The following is a 25,000-nucleotide window of genomic DNA, read 5'->3' on the forward strand; positions in this document are numbered from 1 at the left end:
TTCTATTATTGCCATTAAGTAAGGCTTAATCATCTATGAATATAATTGATTAATATTTATGTATATATATACGTATATATATACGTATATATATGTATATATATATGAATATGAACATATATATGTATTTATATATGTGTATGTTTACATACATACATACATACACGTAGTAGTTAAATGAATAGAATAAGATCAATTCTTTCAGAGAAGATTTATCGTGATAATACAAAGCTCAACAAACTGTTTTGGAGATTATATAGAAATCAATAAAGAACGAGAATGAAAATATAAGACTATATATTAATATATAGATTGATTTATTTATTCAAAAAAGATATACATCAATTAGGGGTGATGGGTAAGTGAGAACCATTTTTGAATAAATATATATATATATATATATATATATATATATATATTAGTATATAGTGCTATAGTTAAATTTTCTTCCTTAATAAATATATATATATATATTAGTATATAGTGTTATAGTTAAATTTTCTTCCTTAATATATATATATATATATATATATATATATATATATACTAACAAAAGTACCCGTCGTTGACTGGGTTCAAATACAGCCTACAGAAAATGGACTCTGATTTATAAAAGTATGATAGGTTATGAAAAGGAAGGGTTGTAAAGAGATAGCTTCGAATTTGAGGGTATCAAAAACCAAAGAAAAATATGATGAAAGTAAAAATAAAATAGATAAACCCCACAATTTATTATACCATACCTGTTTACACTGAAACACTTATCACAATATTCTGTGGATCTATATTAAAAAACCTTGTTAAACTTTGTGACATATTTCAATTCTATAGAGGTCAGGCGCGAACGAACACCCCATAATTTTGTTATACCATATTTCTTCAAACTGAAACATAATTATTAAAGTATACTTACGCAGATAGATATGAAAAGTCTTTATTAAAGTTTGTGCCTATTTCCATTCTATGTGTGCCAGGCGCGAACGCAGACCCCACAATTTTATTATACCATCCCTATTTAAGTTAAAACATACTTATCAAAGTATTATTATGTACATCTATATCAAAAATACTTGTAAACGTTTTTTTTTTAATTTTTTATTTTTTTATTTCCATACTTTGTGGACCAGGCGCGTACACAGACCCCACAATTTTAATGAATCATCATTATGACAGATCAAACATACCCATCCCTGTGTCTCGATACATCTTCTATCATTATATGTCATCAGTTTTCTATAATAGTCAACCACATAGGAGACTATTCGTGACCAAACACACACAGACATTCAGCTTTATATATATATATATATATATATATATATATATATATATATATAATGTATATATATATATAATGTATATATATATATAATGTATATATATATATAATGTATATATATATATATAATGTATATATATATATATAATGTATATATATATATATATAATGTATATATATATATATAATGTATATATATATATAATGTATATATATATATATATATATATATATATATGTATATATATATATATATATATCGATGTATATGTGTTTCTATCTGTCTTTATCTATGCTTCTAAACCCAAAACATCTTATTTATTGTGATCCCTTTTATTAATAAAGACGCAGTATAAAATGCAATCTGCGTGTGTTTTTATCCTAATTATATTTCATTTCGTCATATTGCATTTTCTCGCGTACTTTCCAAACCAAGCTTTCAAAAATATACATCTACAACAGTCAATAAGTAAAAATGAAACAACGACAGTAAAATATGGTAACAGAGTCTATAAAAGATCACATATTAAAGAGCATTTTTTTAATGTCTAAATGCCACATCAGAAAGCATTTTCCATATAACGGGAAACATTACAAAAACCTGGCGAGAAAAAATAAAGCATTTTATATTTTATACTTTTTATATTGGAATCGGCTTTCTTCTTTATACTTGTAAAAGGGACGTATTTTGAAAATCTCCACCTGTTTCCAAACAAAAACAACAAAAATAAACATCATATGCATTTGTTTGATTTTCGTGTGAAGTGGAAGTGTAAAACTATAGTTCTTTTTTACCTCCGAAATAGAAGAGTTAAGCATGGACGAAAATGGCGTCTGCATTCTTTTTATTCATTTTTGTTTCACTATTTGAATAAATGCTATGTTTATTATTTAAAAAAAAAGTTTCTTCACTGTCGTCTTGTGAATTTATGGCTTTCTGATATGCGGAATTTATATCCATCGTTTAGATATTCATTTTTTTTTTTAAACGGTTCGTGTTTGACAGAATTGTTGATGGGATTTTGATGTTTTTGCTTGGTTAGGTTTTTTGTTCTTTTGTTTGTTTTCTTTCCTGATATTATTCCTTGTTTTTACTTCGTTTCGTTTTGTTTTTTTCAACTGTATTCATTGCTTTGTTTTTTTGTTTGTTTTAACATTTGCAAATTTTAAAATTTGTTGTTTTCACTTTATATTATTATTATTATTATTATTATTATTATTATTATTATTATTATTATTATTATTTCTATGCCTTCTGTTTATGTCTTTATTTTCACGCGTATCTATCTCTTTTCGTCTCCTTCCCCCTCACTCGAGCTCTTTGTTTCTTTCTACATCTCTCTTTCTCATTGAATGTTTTCTATCCTCATCCCATCCCTCTTTATTTTTCTTTCTATTCACACCTCTATTTCTCTTTTTCTTTCTCGCAGTCTTTTTCAAGATTTCCAAACCGTTTCGAAATGTTTCCGTTCGAAACCTTTCGTCTCTCTTCAATCAATCTCTACTATATTTTCTTTCTTTTTCTTTCGTATTTTCCTTGCTATCACTTTCTTTCACCTCTTCCCTCTATATTATTTATTATTTGTTTCTGTGCAAATGGTCAATTTCTAAAAAAACATCCGATCTCCAAGGTGGAGACGCTAACATCAATATCGTTTAAAAAATTAACAACAAAATCTACGTGCATATATATATATATATATATATATATATATATATATATATATATATATATATGCATATATATATGCATATATATATATGCATATATATATGCATATATATATGCATATATTTATTTATATATATTTATACATATAGTTATATATATTTATATATATATGTATATATGTCTATATTTATATATATATATGTACATATATATTTATATATATATGTCTATATTTATATATATATGTACATATATATTTATATATATTTATCTATATATATATATTTATATATATATTTGTATATATATATATTTATATATATATTTATATATATATATTTATATATATATATTTATATATATATTTATATATATACTCGGGATTATTCATTGAACTTTTGAATAGTCAAGTCGCTGCCTGATGATATCTGTTGTTTGATTGAAACAAGTGGCTGTTTGTAGCAGCGGGATGTGAGCATGTTTATATAACAATAAACAAGTATTTATATATATATATATTTATATATATATTTATATATATATATATATTTGTATTTATATATTTATATATATATATATAACTACTTAATTTACTCACATAAAATTAATATACGAATGTATAGATTCATGCGTAAAAGTATTTACTTCAAAAGTGCTCAATACTTAAGTAGAGCTAGTTAGTAATTTATAAAATATATATGGCGATTAAGCTACAATCGCTATATATATTTTATAAATTATTATATACATATATATTTATATATATATTTATTTATATGTATATATTTATATTTATATTTATTTATATATATATATATATATATATATATATATATATATATATATAGCTACGTATCTATTCATCTATCCAATTGCGTATGTACGTATCTATGTACCTATCTACGTATCTATCTATTCATATTTTTTCTTTTTATATATGTCAGTTTTTCACCATCCCCAATTACTAATAATAGAAACACGCAAAAATACCCTCTTTCTTTCCCCTTTTAATCCTATGTTCTATTCCTTTTTAGTATATTTTAATATCTTTTGTCTTTATGTATTTTTTTTTCAAATATTTTCTTATCCTCGCTTTTCTCTTCTCAATTATGAATATCATCAGTAGAAACACGCGACAAAACCCAACACCCTCTCTTTCTCCTTTTCATTTTTCTTTAATTCTTGTTATCATTCAACGCCTTCCAAATATCCTTTGTCTTTATTCACTTAGATTTCTTTTTCTCCTCAAGTTGCTTTCAATTTCTCACATCTGTCAGCATCCCCCCTCTAATCTCTCTTACTCCCCTCACTTTTCTTATCAGCCTGTCTCTCTTCTTTTCGAGACACGCAATCATTATCTAGATTAAAAACATACGCCACTTCTGCATTACACGAACGGCGCCATTTTTTGTGCTTTTTATTAAACTGTCGCCAGGTGGCGTTTCTCGATCAAAAAAACTATAATCTATAATATAAATATCGCCTGTCTCTTTAAATGTATGTATGTATGTATGTATGTATGTATGTATGTATGTATGTATGTATGTCTGTCCGGTCATGTCATATACTACTAGTACCATGTAACCCAGTACTACCTGCCTCATGGTCGTGTCAACGGCGACTAAACTGGTTCCCCCTCCAGACTTGCTTGATGAGGAGGGTGGCTAGTCTCCCTGAAGGTTTAAAAACAAAACCTTCCAAAGGGCGAATGAACACTTTTTCGGGCTCAACGGCCAACTAGCACCGTGTGTGTTTGTGTGTATCTGTGTGGTGGGGTGGAGAGGGCTCCCGTAAGCCGTGGTGAAGGCAACCTTTCTAGGATTTAAAAAAACAGAAAGCGGGAGACCAGTACTCGCATTAAGCTGGTTTACAGTTTAACTTGTTGCTGACTATCTTGCTCTTGCTTGTTGCTGGATCTCAATATTTTGAACCGAAAGAGAGAGACTTAGCTGTCGTACAAAGCTAAGACTTTGTAACACCATCTGTGTACAGAAACTCCCTCAGGCATTTATCTATTAAAATGGTTCTATGGCGATGGAAGTCATTTTTGGGCTCATGGACTTTCAGTGTCTGAGAGAGTGGTACTCGTCTGACAAGACGTTGCAATCACCATACATCATGTATGTATGTATGTATGTATGTATGCCTAAAACTTTCGACAGAGACGACTAATTTTCACGAGATCCGTATCGTCTTGAAGCAGGACCCTTTGGACGATAAATATCGAAAAATGGCTAAAAACATTATGTCCTTCATCCTCAACTGGGCACTTTTCTTCAGGGAGGAGTCGCTTTTTCGCAGATATTTTCAAAAGTCATCCTCGCTTTTCTATTGACTAGCCTTAATTTAAACCTTCGTCACTTTCAGTTTGGCGATGGATGCAACAGCAAAGACTTCACGTTTTTTCCCCCTTTTTTCACGTTCTTTTCCTCCTTAGCGATACGGGTTCGAGCCTGACTTCCTACTACCACTTTTTTTTTTTTTTTTTTTTTGCTCAAAATACACTCATAAACACCCGGGCAACGCCGGACACCCAGACTAGCATATATATATATATATATATATATATATATATATATATATATATATATATATATATATATATATATATATATATATATAACTTTGTTGACCTTTCAACAAGTGCTACAAAAAAATTTAAACAATATATTTTTACAGTGACAATTTTAACTTAAAAATTTTTTCTGAAAAAAATCCAGTGTCACTTTAATTCGAAAATGTTTCATTTAAATCATTGTGCTTTTAAGTTTTGTCATGTGGGACAATAAATTGATGCTCACACCAGCCTTTACCATGAAAATAACGCATTTTCCTTTTCTTAGTAATTTCGTCCGACTTTTTAATTTAGTTTTTGTCAAGCTTTCTGTAATGTTTAAATGATTTTCATCCTAATAATTTTGTGCGTAATTGCAGAATTAATTTTTTTACTCTTTACGTTGTATAAAATAAATCTTTGGTTTGTGTTTTCTTGTCTTCTCTTGTGAATTTTTACGTTTTTTTTTAATACCTTTATTCTCTTTCTTTACAATTTAAAAATATACTTCGTTTGATTTTTTCCTATCAATGTGTCTTCTCTGGGTTTTTTTGTTGATTTATACTTTCGTTTTTGATATTTAATTTTTTTCTTTTAACTTGCTTTTATTTCAAATTGTTTTTATTTTTAATAAAAGTCCTTTGTCTGTACTTTATCTGATCATTATTTCTTTCTGTTTTCTTTTCGTCATTAATTTCTTTCTTCCATTCTATATTTCTTTTTGCGCCTTTTTTCGTTAATGTAATTATACAAATTTACATAATTTATTTGTTTGTTTTCTTTTTTTTTTCTTTTTCATTCTTTTCACACTTGTTATATTGGTATTAGTGTTGGGACGATTAGTCGAAATCAGGAATCTATTATTAGCCAATACTGTTTTCCCTTCCCTTTTCTTATATTTAAAACGAAAAAAAGTCACCCGGTAAAACGAAAATTTTCTAAATTAAAACTTGCACTATTATCTAAACTCAGAAAACACGGCTTTTTCTCTGCACTATGTGTTATTTTTAACTAGTCTAAACTTAATACTTAACCCAAATTGTATTACTCTTAACCGGTTTTTAAATGAGTTCTTCAAATTTAGATTAATACAAAATAACTCGACTTCACAAATTGATATCGGAAATATCGAAACTTTTTGGGATATCGGAATCAGTCTCGGAATCGGAAAAATTGTGCTTATTTTCCGATGCCAAAAACGATTCTTTTAATTATCTTTTTTTTATTTTGTTTAAAACAAAACCTTCCACTGCTGATAATGATAATAAAATGATAAATATATATTGATTTTAAACTAGCAGTAAAACTAAAATCATTCGATCACCTCCCCCACAAGCGTATTTTTACGTTGGAGAAAATATATACATATTTAACATTTAACCGTGAAAAAAAAAACCTTCATAGTTAAATGTGCAGAGACTTCTAAAGGATCGGAATCGGCAATTTAGTGCGGAATCGGTAATTGTATCGAAATCGGGGAAAAAATTGGAATACCCCCCCCCCCCATCACTAATTAGTACGGCTCTGATAACATAATATTCATTTCATTGTTTTGGCTCTCGATTGCGTATCCGTTAATATCTTATGTTTTTATATAGAGTGATGTGGTTCTCGGTTGATTAACCGTGTCTAACTGCGTCGCATATATACTCGAAAGTCAAAACAATGATAAGAATATTCTGTTGTCATAGCCCTATTAATTAGTATAGTTATTGTTTTCTGTCCTGTTGAAAATTTGTTTCTTGGTTTTTTTTTTTGGGGGGGGGGTTCTTGTTTTATTTTTTGTTTTTGTTTTTTAGCGGGATTTCTCTTTCTCACGCGGTAGTTTTTTGTGAATAGTTTAGCATCGTGTTTTTTATTTTATTTTTTATTTCCACGTGTGTTTTTTTTTTTTTTAATATTTTAATCGACGAATTTGATTGTTTTTTGTTTTTTTTCTTTTATTATTTTCTATCAATATAATTTCCCCATGTAGATTTTTTTTTCGCATGGAAACTTTTATCGCTCTATTTCCATTTCGATCGTTTATAACTTCTAATCACATTATATCAAACTATCACTCCCTCTCTTTTTATTTGAATAAATATTATGTTTATTATTAAAAAAATATATATGGCTTTCTGATACGCGAACTTTATTTTCATCGTTAAAATATTCAATTTTTCTTTCGTGTTTGACAGAATTGTTGATAGAATTTTGAATGTTTTTCGTGGGTTAGGTTTTTGGATCTTTTATTTGTTTTCTTTACTGGTATTCTTTCTTATTTTTACTTTGTTTTTTTTTTTCTATTGCATTTTTTTTTGTTTTTTTTTTAATATTTCCAAATTTGCCCTGGCGTAAAATACGCTTAAATATGATATTTTAATTCGTCCAGATTTCGTATATATTATTATAGAGTCGTGATTTCCAAAGTAAAAAAAAAAGTATTCGGATGCCATCAGCTAGAATCGAATCTGTAGCATTCGAAGCTGGTGACGTTACCACGGTACCAACGTGACACACATATGAACTAAGATTGATGTACAAAATGTATAACGATTTTTTTTTTAAATTTTGACCCCTTAAAGACTATCTTAACCGGCTAAATACCCATAAAAGAACGTTCCATAAAAATTCCAATCATTTGTGGCCCATAGCGACGCTCTGTGACTTTTAGTTTCGGCGGAGATAGAGTTTGAACATATGGGGAACAGTTAGACAAACATATTGCCTTTTATATATTAGATGGGGCACGAGTAAAATCGCATTTCAAGTAAAAGTTCTTTTATATACTTACATATAAAAAATATGACTATCCTTAATAAAAAGTAGAAAAAAAAAACATCACAAAATCTTAATTAAAGATAAAGATCAGTTTTATTTTTTATTGCAGACTCTCCATTCATGATGACTTGGTTAAGACAAACTGACTTATCTCCCCCTGCTTTGAGATTTCCACTCTGATCAATATTTGGATCGGCAAAATACGTTAAAATTAATTTTTATTTTTAATTAAAAAAATTCTATTCGCTAATTTTTATTAATTCTTGTTGTACATATATATTCATGTTTGATACGTATGTATGTCAAATAATTTTTCTGCTAATTCATTTGGAATGTCGATTGTTACCTATGCAACCAGTTATATAAACAGTAAAGTTTCTTATAAATAAGCATCAGCGACCGAGATTAAGAATCTGGTTTTTCAACAAGGATTGTGGGTTTATAGAGAATGTATACACACCCCCGTAAGTGAAAATATAACAATTCTTCTTCATATAATATCAACACTAATAGTTATAGAAGTCCCTTTTCACATCATGACAAGATCTTGGAGCCGGTACTTATTCCCGATATAATAGCGTTATCCAGAACCATCCACATGACAGGACACTAGTCTGTAACCCCTTATTACTTATTATTGGTCCCCCGACAAAAGGAGAGTTGACCTGTAAATTCACCCTTGTCCGTTCGTCTGTCACTTTCCTCAATAACTACGCCTTGGAATTTTTTGAAATTTTGCACAAACATTAAACATAAATGAGTAAAAAGGTAACGGAACGGATTTTCCGGGAAAACTCCGGTTGCCCCCCTAGGGGTACTTTTCGGGTGAAAATGGCTAGAAGTAACACTTTTGTGCTTACTTAAAAAAATTGATACCATGGATTTATATAAAACTTTCTGAAAAGTTGTAACTAACTAATTTCTATATAACTTTGTCTATACTTTGCGATAACTCTTGGGTGTGTCACAGGGGCTCTTTTATGGCTAATAAAAACACTCCATTTCGGGGACTATTTTATTATTTTTGTCCAAAATTTTCTGTGTATGTCTATTTAGCAGTTTTGCATGGTGCTGAACTCAAATTTAGATACGTTAAGGCCTTGGGGACGTTTGGGGCTAAATGGGAAGGGGGCAAATGATGGACTTTTTTTTTTGCATAGTGCAGAACTCAAATTTACTCATGTTAAGGCCTAAAACTGCGCTGTTTGTTCATTTCCACCAGAATTTGACGCCCCTGGGAATTTGGGGGGGGGGCTAAAAGGAGGGGGTTGCAAATGCTGAACTTGGTCAATTTTTTGGCCTCGTTCACTGTGTACTCACGGGGGACCATGCATGTTTCACTTGCTACCATTGCGATTACTATCCATTTTAATACTCGAGCAGAATATTTATTTGCAACACCTGGTATTTCTCAACGGTCACACATCTGCGCATGCGCAACGTTGCTTAGCATTTCGTTGATCTGATTGGAACTGTCGTTACAATATGATTTACACCAGTTACCGTTAAGAAACACTAATTATCGTTACTTATCCATAATACTATCTACTGTAAGACTAACTACTGTTAGTAAATGTATGACCTCCCCTCGCTCTCCAGCTACGGGTAAAAAAGTAATATTTGGTTAATTAATCATATATGTTCAATCGTTAACAATAAGTATAATGTTTTGGTATTGAATATCCCAAAAGTGGTTGATATGCCGTAAAACAGAAGAAATAAAAAGCGATCAAACGATTTCTAATCAGACGGAAACCTAATTTTTGGCTTTCTCATTTCATTCAACGGTTTCTTTTATTCAATTATTTTTTTTCACTTCTCTTACTCCGTCCACTTTGTCTCCTTCCCCTCTTTTCCCCCTCTTTTCTCATCTTTTTATATTTCTCGCTGAACTTCTCTCCCTCTTGCTCCTCCTACTCTCTCTCTCTCTCTCTTCTTCTTTTTCCTGTTCCATTCCATCACGCAATCGTATCACCGACGACAGAAAAATCTGGAAGTTAAAAAACCAAAGCGAATGTCCGGCGATAATCAAACAGCTGGAAAAATATTAACAAACACGTGACTTTAATTAAGAGTAATAGGATTTGAAACAGCTAAACTGCTTTTCTGCGTGATTGTCTCCCTTGGTGTTTTATATGTCCATGGATAGGGGTCGTATTATGACGGTGCTGCGTATGTGCAACTAAAAGGTGGCAACCTGGTTTGACTAGTAATTATGGATGTGTTTCAACACACTTTTTGGTCATGTTCACTCCGCTATTTTAATGATCACGTGAAACTTAGATAGACGTAAGCATATAATATGTAAATAAAAACGCAAATTCTGCTATTTTTTTTTTAGTTTGTTTGTTTGTTTGTTTTTTACAATTGAGTACTTTAGTTGATTTGCTGCTTACATACTGACACAAATGAAACGCACTATGAGTTGTGATACAACGAAACAGAACTGTATGTCGATAACTACAAATAATATATATATATATGCATATATATTTGCATATATATATACATGTATATATACATGTATATATACATATATGCATATATACATATATATATACATATACATACATATATATATACATACACATATACATATATACATAAATGTATATGTATATGCATATGCATATATATATATATCGAGATATATATATATATATATATATATATATATATATCGACGTTACTCGGAATTGAATGATGATCGACGAATGCTTTGCACTCCCATCTTTCTATTGTCATCAAATCGATCGATTGTCTCCCATTATATATAAAGATAATTTAATAAAAATTAACAAAAAGTTCCCTACACTGCAATTTGGAATACAGTGAACTAAGTCACTGTAAGAAGCATGTCAGCTCCCTCCAGGTGCCCCAAATTGTGTCCTCAACTAGAGCAGGCAATCAATCGATTTGATTTTTAAATTTGTCGATTTCACCAAATTCGATGACAATAAAAAATATAGGATTGTGAAACATTCGTTGATCATTATTCCATGCCGGATAACGTTGGATCACCTTGCTACTTGTCAGCAAGAGCATCTGCTGGATGAGTATCAGCTACTCGTTTATCAGCCTGCAAGTTCATTGAGAATTTGATAATTGCTCGTATTGTTGATAATGTTTTTATTCACTCGCCTATAGAGAAAGAGCAATGGATAGAGGATTCCACTGTCGAATAGTTAACGACTGCCTATCAGTCTCCGTCCGAAGCACTCAAATCTATAGCTACACTGAGGAGCTGTGATATAGTGAAACAGTCTGTGTCTGGACGACACACACACATAGGTAGGTGTATAGATAGATAATCACCAGGTGAATTGACAATAGGCAATCTTATGTGCCAGCGTTTTGAAGCAAACTCAATATCAAAGCCATTGAAGCGTTTTTAACTTCTTCACAATAAGTGTCATATTATTTGAGCAACGTTGCTTCCAGCTTAGCAACTTTAGCACAATTCTTTACAATTCAATCTGGCTTCAGTCACTACTGATTTTTAATCTATGTTCTTTCTTTTGCTAGCTGCGCGCCTCTCGGTTTCACGTGCCAGCTAGAAATGTGCGTCCGCCTTTGATTAAGAAAAAAAAAACATTGATATGGTACATTTTACACACACGCACACACACACACACACACACACACACACACACACACACACACACACACACATGATGTTTTAGGAATGTGTCGGCACTTACTCTTCGATATTAGTACATAAAATGGTTGAAAAACCGACTAATTAAAATAACTAACTTTTTTTTTTTTTTAATTTAAGATATTATTCAACGTGGATCAAAAAGTAAAACGTTTTAAAATTTATTCTATTTCCTCTTTTTTATTTAAACGTGTCTTTATGGGCGGCTTTCTTTGTTTACCGTGTCACGCTTGAGGTTTGCATTTATTTTTATCGCTAAATAAACAGATTTCTTTTGTTGGGTATTTTTTATAGTAATGAGTCATCGCTTATCAAGACTCGAAGGATACTCGAGAGTTTGTCAGCCAGAGAGTATCTTTTCAGACAAGACATGAAGCCTTCTAACGTAACGTGATCAAATACTACTTAGAGGTTAAAAACTATCCAACGAAGTTTTTAACAGATAGATTCTGACCCAGTAAACAGTAACCTTCAAATTGTCCCTTATTTACTCTTGGCCAATCTCAAATTATATGTAACCCATACAAAAATAAAGTGGATACAGGAGTATTGACAACTAAAGGATGATACCATACTCCTCAAATTTTCCTAAATTGAGCCTCAAAATTGGATTCAGTGTTTTTATTTACTTATTTTTTTTTTATCGAAATTGCTCATAGAGCCTTTTTATGTAGAGAGATAAAAAAATACTTCAAGGTTAGAAACTGTCGAACGCGTTAGATGGATAGATGGAAAGCAGCAATTCTTCCCCCATTGTCAGACACATCAATCATGGAATATGACAACTTAAGGGAAAAAAATAAGGGAAGTCAGAGTTACGAGGTTGTCGACAGTAAACTCAAGGTTCAATTTCCACTCTCTTTAAACGGTTGTTGAAACTAGAAAAAAATTTGATTATCGAAGAGGACGGCTTGACAAGAATTTGTTAGCATTAGACTTGAAAACGATCATGTTCTAGTCTGTTAATTAGCAGCCTCGTCGTTTCGACGTGAAAAAGAAACTATGCTCATGGACGTTCTGTTTAGCTTTAGATAGACATAAAAATAAATCAAAATTATTTACGTTTGTCCATCGCTTGCGAAGATGACCGTGATCCTGTAATTGTTCTCTGGGTTCAGAGATGATTTATTTGACCGATTCGAGTTCTGAAGTATTTCCCGCATGTTGGACACCGGTGGGATAATTCTCTATCAGAGATGTTCATTGCTCTGTCTTTTCTAATAACACGTTTTCTCTTGCGTTCTTCATTGCGTGCTGATTCAGTAATTGTAGTCCGTTTTATAAGTTGCGGTATGCCAGAAACATCTGCCTTGGGATAGTTTTTCCTATGAGTTAAAATACTAACCGAACTGTTTGAGAGAGACCCTCAGATTGTCCTTGAACCGTTTCCGCTGTCCTCCTGCGGGGCCTTTTTGCTTTGGACAGTTCACCGTAAAGGGCCTGCTTTGGGAGCCTTGAATCAAGAATGCGTCATATATGACCTACCCAACGCACCTAGCACTACTATAACATGGTGTGTACTGACAGAAAAGTTTGACCAGGCTTGAACTTCTGTGTCTGGTATCTTGTCCTGCCACTTGATTTTTAACAGTCTACTGAAGAAATCAAAATTATTTAGTGTATTTGCAGCTAGTTGAGTTTCATTTAAGACGTATCCAAGTGTTTTTGTACGTAAGTCAGTTTATCACGTTTACGTTTTAAATATAATCTTTACTGGCCTGTCTCCAGGAAACAATCTGCAGTAATCTATGACTTTATTAATTTATAAAGAGAACTTTCGTTGGTCAGTCACGCTTCGAATTTCTGTTGGTCTGTCATACTTGAAACGCAACGTTTCACCGGTCTCTCATACTTAATTATAGAAAGGGACATTTTCGTCGGTCTGTCACGCTTGAAATGGCACGTTTCCTCGCTAAATGCGCGAACTGAATGGACGTATCTTAAGGGTACCCCTACTTGTTAATAATACGTCAACCGTAACGAGTTGAAATAAAAACTTAAATTGCTCCGACGAATATTCGATGGGAAACCAACGCCATGAATGCACATGTAGAAACGCCGAAAGATACGTGATATCTGATAAAGGTCGTTATCATTATAACCTTGACTTACTTAATTGTTTGTATAATCCAGAGGGCTTCACCATACGCTTTAAAACAAAATTGCGTTAGGTATAACGGTCTTGGGAGAAGTCTTTTAGCTGGTATGAACGATATGCCAATCTCTGCACTGATCTGGTCGCCGTATCTCTTTCGTGGTCGTCCTCTTCATCTTTTGTGAAAGAAAGCTTGAAATGGTTTCTTTATATGACTGGAATCTGACAGTTCGGAAAATCAAACCACGTTAATCTCATATATATATATATATATATATATATATATATATATATATATATATATATATATATATATATATATATATTAAATCTTTGAGATGAGTAATTTGTGTATTTATTTAGTTATTTATGGACTGTTAGCCTCATCTTCGTGGTTTTTGTTGTTTCCCCACGTTTCGGTCAACACATCCTCTGGCCTTTTTCAGGTGGTTAGTCGCGACGGGATATGAACGCTGAGTCTTGTAACTAAATATCCTCAGTGATTACTGCCTTCCATAGTTGTCGTCTCACCACGTTGTTGACAACTAATCCTCTGGCCTACTTTTGGATAGGATGGAAACCGCTATCTTCACACAATGCTCACCTGGAAACCTTAGATTCTCAACGCCTTTATCCACTGCGCCACAGATACAGTTATACGTGACCCCTCTTGTGGTAACTTTCGTAATCCCAATGCTTTCCAAGAAAGAACCTTGACTAGAAAAATATTGGGAAAACCAATGCCAACAATACAATCTTCGAGTTCATACGATATGATGATAAAGGCTGAGAGGCCACTCGAGGATAATAGTTGCATGTTGGGAAGTGGATAGGGCATACATCATTTAAGGGAACGGCTTAATGTGAATTTATTGACATTTACTGTGAAAGCGATAACGTTATAGTCAGCTGGAAAGCAGACACAATTTTTTTTAACCGGTAAGAATAGGGGTAAAAATCTTGTAAAAATTGAAGTTTGGTAGGCGTAAGTCGACTAAAACCGTTACTTCTATTTTAAACAACGTTACATTTCTATTTTAAACAACGTCATTTTTTCCTGTTTTTGTATGTGTATGAACTTAGATTAGACGGTCCGAAACAAGGCTGGAGAGTTACATGTTTTGGTTTCACTTCTAGCTGATATCGCCTAAGTCATAGGTTTTTTGTTTTTTTTAATTTGGAAATTACAACCATACACTGGGTACAATATAATAATTAATAGAGTATTAACATCTATGACAATAAATATGAAATCTGTATGAATTAACATATTATATTTAACCGTATTTTACGACCAGGCAACGTAGAACAACATGCTAGTGTATCCTCGTGTGTGTATGAGAGAGAGAGAGAGAGAGAGAGAGAGAGAGAGCACATATGTGTATGTCTATACTATATATATATATATATATATATATATATATATACACCACAACCACAACCATTCTGAAAGCACTTTTGACAGAAATGCCACGATAAATCTCTGCTTCTGACGAGCGTCCATGATAGACGTTGCTTTCTTAGTTTCACATTGTCAATATTTGCAACAGAGAGATGGAACTTTCAGGCCATTAATGTCAGTCATAATTACTCCGCAATGTCCCTCTGATCGAAACAGATACTGTCAAAAATTGTAAATGTCAACTGAATTAATGGAATAAATTATAAGATGGTTAACATCATGAATTTAGGAATGTAGTTTTTTTATTATTTATTCATTATATATATATTTAAATGTGATAAATATATATATATTTAAATGTGATAAATATATATATATATTTAAATGTGATAAATATATATATATTTAAATGTGATAAATATATATATATATTTAAATGTGATAAATATATATATATTTAAATGTGATAAATATATATATATATTTAAATGTGATAAATATATATATATATATTTAAATGTGATAAATATATATATATATTTAAACGTGATAAATATATATATATTTAAACGTGATAAATATATATATATATATTTATTTATATGTGGTAAATATTTATATATATATATATATATATATATGTGATGTATATATATATATATATATATATATATATATATATATATATTTATGTGATATATATATTTAAATGTGATATATGTGTGTGCGTGTGTGTGTGTGTAAGCTTTGGTCCCACTTTGTTTTTATCAACAAATTCATAAACTTCTATAAATCTGTTCAAAATATTTCTTGAATAACAAAAAAAAAATTCTCAGTGCAGTAGAGCAACGAAACTTGTCTCAGTTATTATTCTTTCTTTAAAATGTTACGCATTTCTTCTAAGAGACAGATGACTGACTTATTAATTTTATTTATCAACTAGCGGCTACGCCGCGTCGGCACACACAACGCCGAGTTGAATACAACATCGAGTGCACTCAACATCAAATACACTCAACATCAAATACACTCAACATTGTCTTACCATCAACGCTTACCTTGTGAACTCGGAGTATGGGAAATTCCCACATGCACAAAGCAAAATCACTGAAAAAAAAAAAAATACCCGAACTAAGGGTAAGGATAATGAGTAAACGTTGGATAAAATGATGGTTAAAGTTATTACGAACTTGCCAGGATTCGAACTTGGAATCTTCTGATCCGTAGTCAGACGCGTTATCCATTGTGCCACAAATCCTGTACGTATGCCAAAAGATGTTACCGCGACTGTATACAGACATTGCTAAATTCCGTTGACATGGGCAGATAAATTTTTCGACAATTGCACGAAACGGCCCACAACCCCTTATTTCGGGCTTTTTGTGTGACTCGGCGTTGTTCGTTACGAACCATATATAAATAAGGACAATATAGGGACTCACACCTTTCAGGGGAAAAAAATATTTTTTCAATTCGATGTATCCGTTCGACAGTTTTATTGGTATGTATAGACACACATGTAACTAAATAAATAAACACTTAGAATTTTATTAATAGTATAGAGTATGGCTAATTGGGACAACAAACATGAACTTTTTTTTCCAACAAGAGAAAAACCACAGAACTAAAATATATTTTAGCACGTGTATTTTTTTTTTAACATATAGAAGCAGAATTTAAGGAAACAAACGTCGATTAACTGAAATTTAGTGCAATAATAGATTTTCAAGCGATAGCTATCGTCTGTCTGGCTGGCAATTCACGCTAAAATGTGACTTTTTAAATAAACTTTTCTTTAAGCGTTTTATGATGTTACTTGCAGGGAGACCCGATGTTGTCCGGGATTGAAAGATGATAAACTAATGTTCCACACTCCCATATTTTATTGTCATCGAAATCGGTGAAATCGCCCATTTTTTTCAATCAAATCGATTGACTGTTTGCTCTAGTTGGGGACCCATCGCGATACACCTCGAGGAAATTTCACATGCCTTCCAGCAGTGACTTAATCATATATTGTGTTATGGTGTTAGTCTGTCGGAAAACACCGGAAACTATTAAACTTGTCGATTATTACGATGAAATTATAAATAGTAGATGTGACTTTGAAAAATGTAATTTTAAACATGGTTAATTATAATGATATAAATGCAATTTTGAAAAATGTCATTTTAAACATAGTTCATTATAATGGTGTAGGGCCGTAAACATTTTTAATCATTCATGGCCATGTTGTTGTTGTTTTTTTATAATATTTTAATGTGAAGCAAATATTTAAATGCAAAGCTCCTAATGTCCGTGTAACCCAACAAAAAGTATACATGTATAATATATATATATATATATATATATATATATATATATATATATATATATATATACATGTATAATAAATATATATATATATATATAGAGAGAGAGAGAGAGAGAGAGAGAGAGATAAAGAGGGGGGAGATAAAAGATACATGTATATCCCTTTGCTTATGCGTGCGTGCAGTTAGAGTTTGTTGTTAGCTTAAACTTACTGAACTGTAAATAAACGTTCCAAGCCGTTATAACATCTAACATAAAACATATTTGGCGGCATTTATATTACATTCCCTTTGATGTACCTTTTTTCTATTGATATAAATATTCATATATATATATATATATATATATATATATATATATATATATATATATATATATTAACCTTAATACACTTTGCCACGAGTTGTAGCTCACAAAACACATAATCACATTCCTATAAATTTGTCTACATCATAATTGTGTATATTAGCCTATTACTCTCTCTCTCACACACACACACACACACACACACGCACACACACACATTAATATATATATATATATATATATATATATATATATATATATATATATATATATATATATATATATATATATATATAGGGCCATTACAGTTGTACGTAAATTACGCGTGTAATCTTTCATTGCTATTTATTCTTTACTTCTTAGACAAAAGTTTTATATTCGTTCGCGTTGCATTTTATGAGATGTGTTCGTGTTTAAAATGCTATTATTTGAAAGGAAAATGGGTTATGCTCTTGTGTAGGTATTTAACTCTCTCCTCCTCTACACACACACATATATATATGTATTTATAATTTGATTTATAGTTCATAGGCAACGTTTAGCGTTCTTTCTCCTTTCGTTGAATTTTTCCTTCTAATGAAGGCGTCGTATTTTGCTATGTTAATTTAAATCATGCCCCAATGCACGTGGGATCTGTGTGGTTGGTCCAGTGAACACCCTCACAGTTGAACCAGCTATCAGGAGTTCGAACCGAGTCGGATCCATTGTGACTTTTTACATGTCAATAGTCTTGCGAACTCGAATATTTCATCCACATTGTATGCAATCGTTTTGAATAATTTTCTAATTGGCCCGTTATGTTCCAGGGTATCTACTTTTTTTATTGAATTGAAACATTCTATAATGATTAAACCTGGATTAGAACTCACAGACTATAAGGAAAAGAATATTTATTTATTTTTTAGAAACGACGTATTGACCCTCTTATAAATAGAACGCAGAGTAAATGTGATAAATGCTAACAATAATGGAACTAAACATTCAAGAAAACAAAAATTACACCTTATGGTAAGGTGCAAAAACGTTATTAGAATAAGTGGTACAAACAAGTTTGTGTAAGAAATGGTAATCATCTCCACAACCTTCTCTGGCAGGCTGTGTACACTGTGCAAAGAATGCTCCCTATCTTCTATTGACTACGACTTGGCGCTGAGATGAAAAACCTAGGTCTTTCTGTTGATGATGTTGTTCGCAAAAATTAGGTCTCATCACATAATCCGCTACTCAAATGAAAACAGATTTACTCTTTGAAGTTGCTCTCTCTCTCTCTCTCTCTCTCTCTCTCTCTCTCTCTCTCTCTCTCTCTCTCTCTCTCTCTCACACACACACACACTTTATATATATATATATATATATATATATATATATATATATATATATATATATATATATATATATATATATATATATATACATAAGGTCCAAGGTGAAATACATAAGGTCTAAGGTTCGAATCATACCAACAGTCAAGCTACGCTGAAGAGGAGTAGGGTTCCGAAACACGCGTGTCCGTAGATTACTGTTTTTAAAAATAATAAATAAATAATGCGTCCAAATAAAATTGGGCGACTTTCTAAGAAAAACACCGATTCTCCGAGGCGGAGACATAAACATTACTATCGTTTAAAAAATCAAAACAAAAACCACTTATTTATATATATATATATATATATATATATATATATATATATATATATATATATATATATATATATATATATATATATATATATATATATATAATATGTCAGTCCATAATTACTTGTGTTGTCCTGGATATGATCTTAAACTATATCCGGTGGTGAGGCCTCAGCTTGCGGGCTTTGGAGAGTGCGGAGCCACCTTTAATTGCCATGGTTCCCATGTCCACTCTGACCCGGAGTGGTCGTACCTGTTAGGTTCCTAACTATGGGTTAAATAGAAACCGACTTGAAAAAAAAATATATTCTATTAAAAATTTTCTTCGAAATACCTGGATTCGGCATTAAATAACCCGCAAAGGGTTGATATGCCGTAAAACCAAACCAACCAACCATAGTTACTTGTCAATGCGGCTTAATCACTTTTGGAACACCAGTGCACGTTATATCACCGAAGTTTGGAAACGTTTAACTTGGCTAGTAGTAAAACGAGTGAAAATATGGAAATACCAAGCGCTGTATGTGCTCTCTGCTTATCTCAGCTATGTTTACAGTTGTCCTGAATTTCTCCTTTACATTGAAATCAAACAGTACCGATTCAAAGATTTGCAATTGCGCAACCCTTGCTTCATTATATATATATATATATATATATACATATATATATATATATTAGTTTTTTTTTGTTTTGTTTTTTGTTTTTTTAAAAAGAACTCCATCAGAGTGCTCAATTAAGAGAATAAGAGCATATTCATATTATATAATATATATTTTTATATTTTTATATTTCTATGGATATCTAAAACGGTCCTAATTGTCGGGCTTGAAACCGACGGTACCAATGACTTATCTCATCTAACATTTTTTTGTACACAAAATACAATATATATATGTGTGTGTGTGTGTGTGTGTGTGTGTGTGTGTGTGTGTGTGTGTGTGTGTGCATATATTTCTGCTTGTATATCTATATGAGCGTATGCATATGTCTGTATTTATACATATATATTTATGAGTGTATCTATACGTCTATGTATATACATCTATATATATTTATATAAGTGTATCTATATGTCTATGTATATATATATATATATATTTAAATAAGTGTATGTATATCTCTGTATGCATATATATATGAGTGTATGTATATGTCAGTGTGCATATATATATATATATATATATATATATATATGTATATATATGGCTGTTTGTATATGTCTATGCATATATATATACATTGATATGAGTGTATATATAAGTCTGTATGCATATATATATATTTATATGAGTGTATGTATATGTCTGTATGTATATAAATATAAGTGTATGTATATATATGTGTGTGTATATATATGTATATATATGAGTGTATGTGTATGTCTGTATGTGTATATATATTTATATGAGTATATATATATATATTTCAGTATGTACACATGAATCACCATAGTTCAATTATGTTATTCGCACAAGTTTTGATTCTTTCGATGGCATTGGTTTTCCCGAATTCTCCTTAGTCTTTACAGGAATGGAATCACACGAGGTTATGAACATCCATACGGTAAAGTATCTCTGGAATGGACTGATCTCGTTGCAAGGTAAAGGCTAACCTCCATCACCCAACAACTGCCATCACTTAACAACTGCCATTTGTTTAGATATGACATTAAAGTTAGATGCAGAATCGGTTTTTAATAAGAAAGAGTGGGAAGTCAACTCTCTTGAAAAGTACACTCTGATTTGGGACAAAAATAAATGTCTCGACCGAGAAAGCAAGGTATATATATATATATATATATATATATATATATATATATATATATATATATATATATATACATATATATATATATATATATATATATATATATATATATATATATAGTAGGAATGGTAATTAATAAAAAAACCTGAAGAAAGTGCTCAATACTGTTGTAGAGCAAATATGCGTTTTATTTTTTTATTACCGTTTTTTTCTGTTTAGTTACATTATTGTTTCAGCTACTCGACCGTTTTTCGCGGTGTAAAGTCTGATGAGGCTACTACACCGCGAAAAACGGTCGAGTAGCTGAAACAATAATGTAACTAAACAGAAAAAAAACGGTAATAAAAATAAAACATATATATATATATGTGTGTGTGTGTGTGTGTGTGTGTGTGTGTGTGTGTGTGTGTGTGGTATATGCATGTATATACAGTATAATCATGTTGACACACTGGTTCGCGTTAGATAACTGAAGTTAAGCAACGTTGAGCCTGGTTAGCATCAGATGGGTAACCCTTTGAGAATTCCCTACTTTTCCCTGCACTTGCCATGGATATTAAAAAATGCCGACTCAGGAAAGATATGGTTGGAGACTGCGCACTTTTGTCACAAAATTTTCATGCGCAGGCACTCTTACAGTGTGTATCCATAGTCTGTAAAGACTGAAGGAAGCTACCATGTCTGTATATATACAAGTATATGTACATGTATATATGCCGTTATGTATACAAGCATGTATGTGGATGCATATATGTCTGTATGTATATATATATATATATATATATATATATATATATATATATGCGTGCACGTATAGATTTCTGTATGCATATATATATATATGTACGTGTATATATTTCTGTATGTGTGCATATATGTATGCATGTATATATTTTGTATGTATACATATGTATGCGTGCATATATTTCTCTCCGTATACGTATATCTATATGAGTGTAATGCCTGTATATATGCATGCATATATATGTATCAATATGTACACCCCTCATATATATATATATATATATATATATATATATATATATATATATATATATATGACACTTTTGTCATTCAATTAAATCGCTATCGTTTCAATGAACATCAATACAAACCAGTCACATCTCGTTATAGTCAGATCTACTTTCTCATACATGTTTGATCGGTTGAATGACCACAAAGAGTATTTGAGAAGAAAAAAAGGACGGTTGACAGAATGAATGAAAACGAGAGAAGGAATGAAAGGGTGTATGACGTAAATAAGAAAAGGACGGGAGGAAAAAAAGAAAAAAAGGGAAGGACGAATTAAGATGTAAAGCAAAAAAAGAAAAGAATAGAAAGTATTTCTTTCGATAACATTGCCCGATAATCCAATTTAAAGTGGTACTTACTTGTTTTGGTAAAAAAAAACGATAACCAAATGTTACGAAAAGTATTCCAGTTCTTTTTATTATTTAAGAAATTCATTTTTTTTTTTCGTTCCGATATTTCAGTTGAGAGACATACGCTATATTCATGAAAGACAAAGTGTGTGTGTGTGTGTGTGTCGCAAAAACTTTCGACAAAGTCGACGGAAACCGACCAAACCCGCATCGTTTCAAACCTAAACCCTTCAGACGACAAATATCGAAAAATTGGGCCAAAACATTTACTCTTTCACCCTTAACTCGACCGTTTTGTACAATGAGAGGTCAATTTATGCGTCGCCATTTTAGAAAGTCATCGTCCCTTTTTCCATTGACTGCGGTTACTTTTGATGTTGGTGACATCTGGTTAAGCCATGGAAACATCGAATAAGACGTCCGATTTTTTAGTTTTTTCTTTCCTTTCGTGTTACGGGTTCGAGCCTGCCTATCTCCTACCACATATTTTTTTGGGGGGGGGCTTTGTTTGTTTTTTTTTAACACCTATGCCTGCTGTTGTTTTGATCCCCCCCCCACAACTACCACTTTTTACTCCCCCTCTCATAGTTCCTTACTACACCACCTACACACACCCGGGTGCCCCCGCTACTTTCATTCACCCCCGGACTCCTTACTACAGCAGCTAAACACCCGAGCAACGCCGGGCACCCTCGCTAGTATAATGTTATATATAAAAGGCAAAAAGTGTGTGTGTGTGTGTGTGTGTGTGTGTGTGTGTGTGTGTGTGTGTGTGTGTGTGTTTATGACTGCCAAAACCTTTAGAAAGACTGTAATAAAATTGATATCGTTAGAAATATCGATCTATCGGATAACAAATATCTTTAAATTTACCAAAAAGATTGATTCTGTGCTGGTCAACTGGGACGGGTTTTTTTGGGGTTTTTTTTTTTTTTTTTGCAAGGAGGAGCCAATTTTTAAGGGCGACATTTTTTCAAAGTCATACGCCTAGCGATCTTAAGGTTGTACTGTTGTAAATCGCGCGTGGCCGAAACGGCTGACACTTGAGCTTTTTTTTTTTCTTCACCTTCTTTTCTTTATTCGGGTTACATGTTCGAGCCTGACTACTGCGGCTATTTTTTTTTTTTTTTTTTTTTTTTTTTTTTTTTGGCACTCACACGGGTATTCGCTGCTCTTTTGATCGAAACAAAAGTTATTTTTATTTATTTTTTCTGAGAGTTGATTTTACAATAACCTAAGTATACCATCTCTCAATCCTGGCAACACTGAGTACCCCTGGTCGCCAGTGATCGCAATTAGTACCATCTAATCTCGCTATGTGTCGTGCGTCTTGATATTGGTATCTAAACTAACAAGTCTAGTCGTCCAAAAGAAAGAAACTATTAGAGTAGAAGCCTTTCCGGCATCTAGGGACATCAATAGTGAAGGTGGGATATTGATGCTTGTCGAGTAGGTCTGGAGTATGTACGCCGATAGCGCTATCAGTTACTTAGAATACAGTCTATTAAAGCATTTATACAACAAGCACAGGGATGCAACATTGCAGCGATGGGACAGAGGTTGGAGAGTGCCCGATAGTGCGAAACCTATTAGGTTTGAGACTCTTTTTGTGACTTTTTTCTAAAGGTGAAAGACTAATAGTAGATGCACTAGCCCAGATGTGGCAACAATATTCCAAGATTCAATCTATCAACAACAAGTTATTTCGTTGTCCTTCGCAGTAACAGAACGTAAAGGAACTAATAAAACTAATAAACAGTTATAGCAGAGACCCGCCCGCGAACGGATATTCTTTTAGTCTATATTTTAAGTAATGTATAGCTTGAGATGTGCCAGCAGATGTTTTGTGGTAGAATTAGGGAAGACGAAAATACGAGTAAATGACCATTTTTGCTTGCCCTTCAGCCATTTTCATGGCCGTCGCTGCTGCTGCTGCTGCTGCTGCTGCTGTTGCTGTTGCTGCTGATATTTTGTGTTAGTCGAGGAAAATCGAGTATTTGTTTGTTGATATGAATTTGCAGTCAACGCGACTTGACGCATGAGCAAATTTGATCAACAGGAATCAATTCAACGGGAACAGCGCAGCTCACAGCCGTACGAATCGAGTAATGGAAAATAACAAAAAAAAAAAGAGAGAATGATAATAATATCCTGGCCTACTAAAAGCTTAA

The 25,000-nt window shown here is 31.8% G+C and overlaps 1 protein-coding gene and 1 non-coding gene across 3 annotated transcripts in view; one reads left to right on the forward strand and one right to left on the reverse strand.

The window, feature by feature from the left end:
* Positions 1 to 25,000, forward strand: part of LOC145284812 (uncharacterized) — a 388,485-nt gene that overhangs the window by 79,120 nt on the left and 284,365 nt on the right. The window lies entirely within an intron of this gene.
* Trnar-acg (transfer RNA arginine (anticodon ACG)) lies at positions 16,609 to 16,681 on the reverse strand. The gene has a single exon. It is a non-coding gene; the product is annotated as a tRNA-Arg (tRNA).

Source organism: Euprymna scolopes, chromosome 9, assembly GCF_053919585.1.
Source record: "Euprymna scolopes isolate OS-2025 chromosome 9, ASM5391958v1, whole genome shotgun sequence".
NCBI lineage: Eukaryota > Metazoa > Mollusca > Cephalopoda > Sepiida > Sepiolidae > Euprymna > Euprymna scolopes.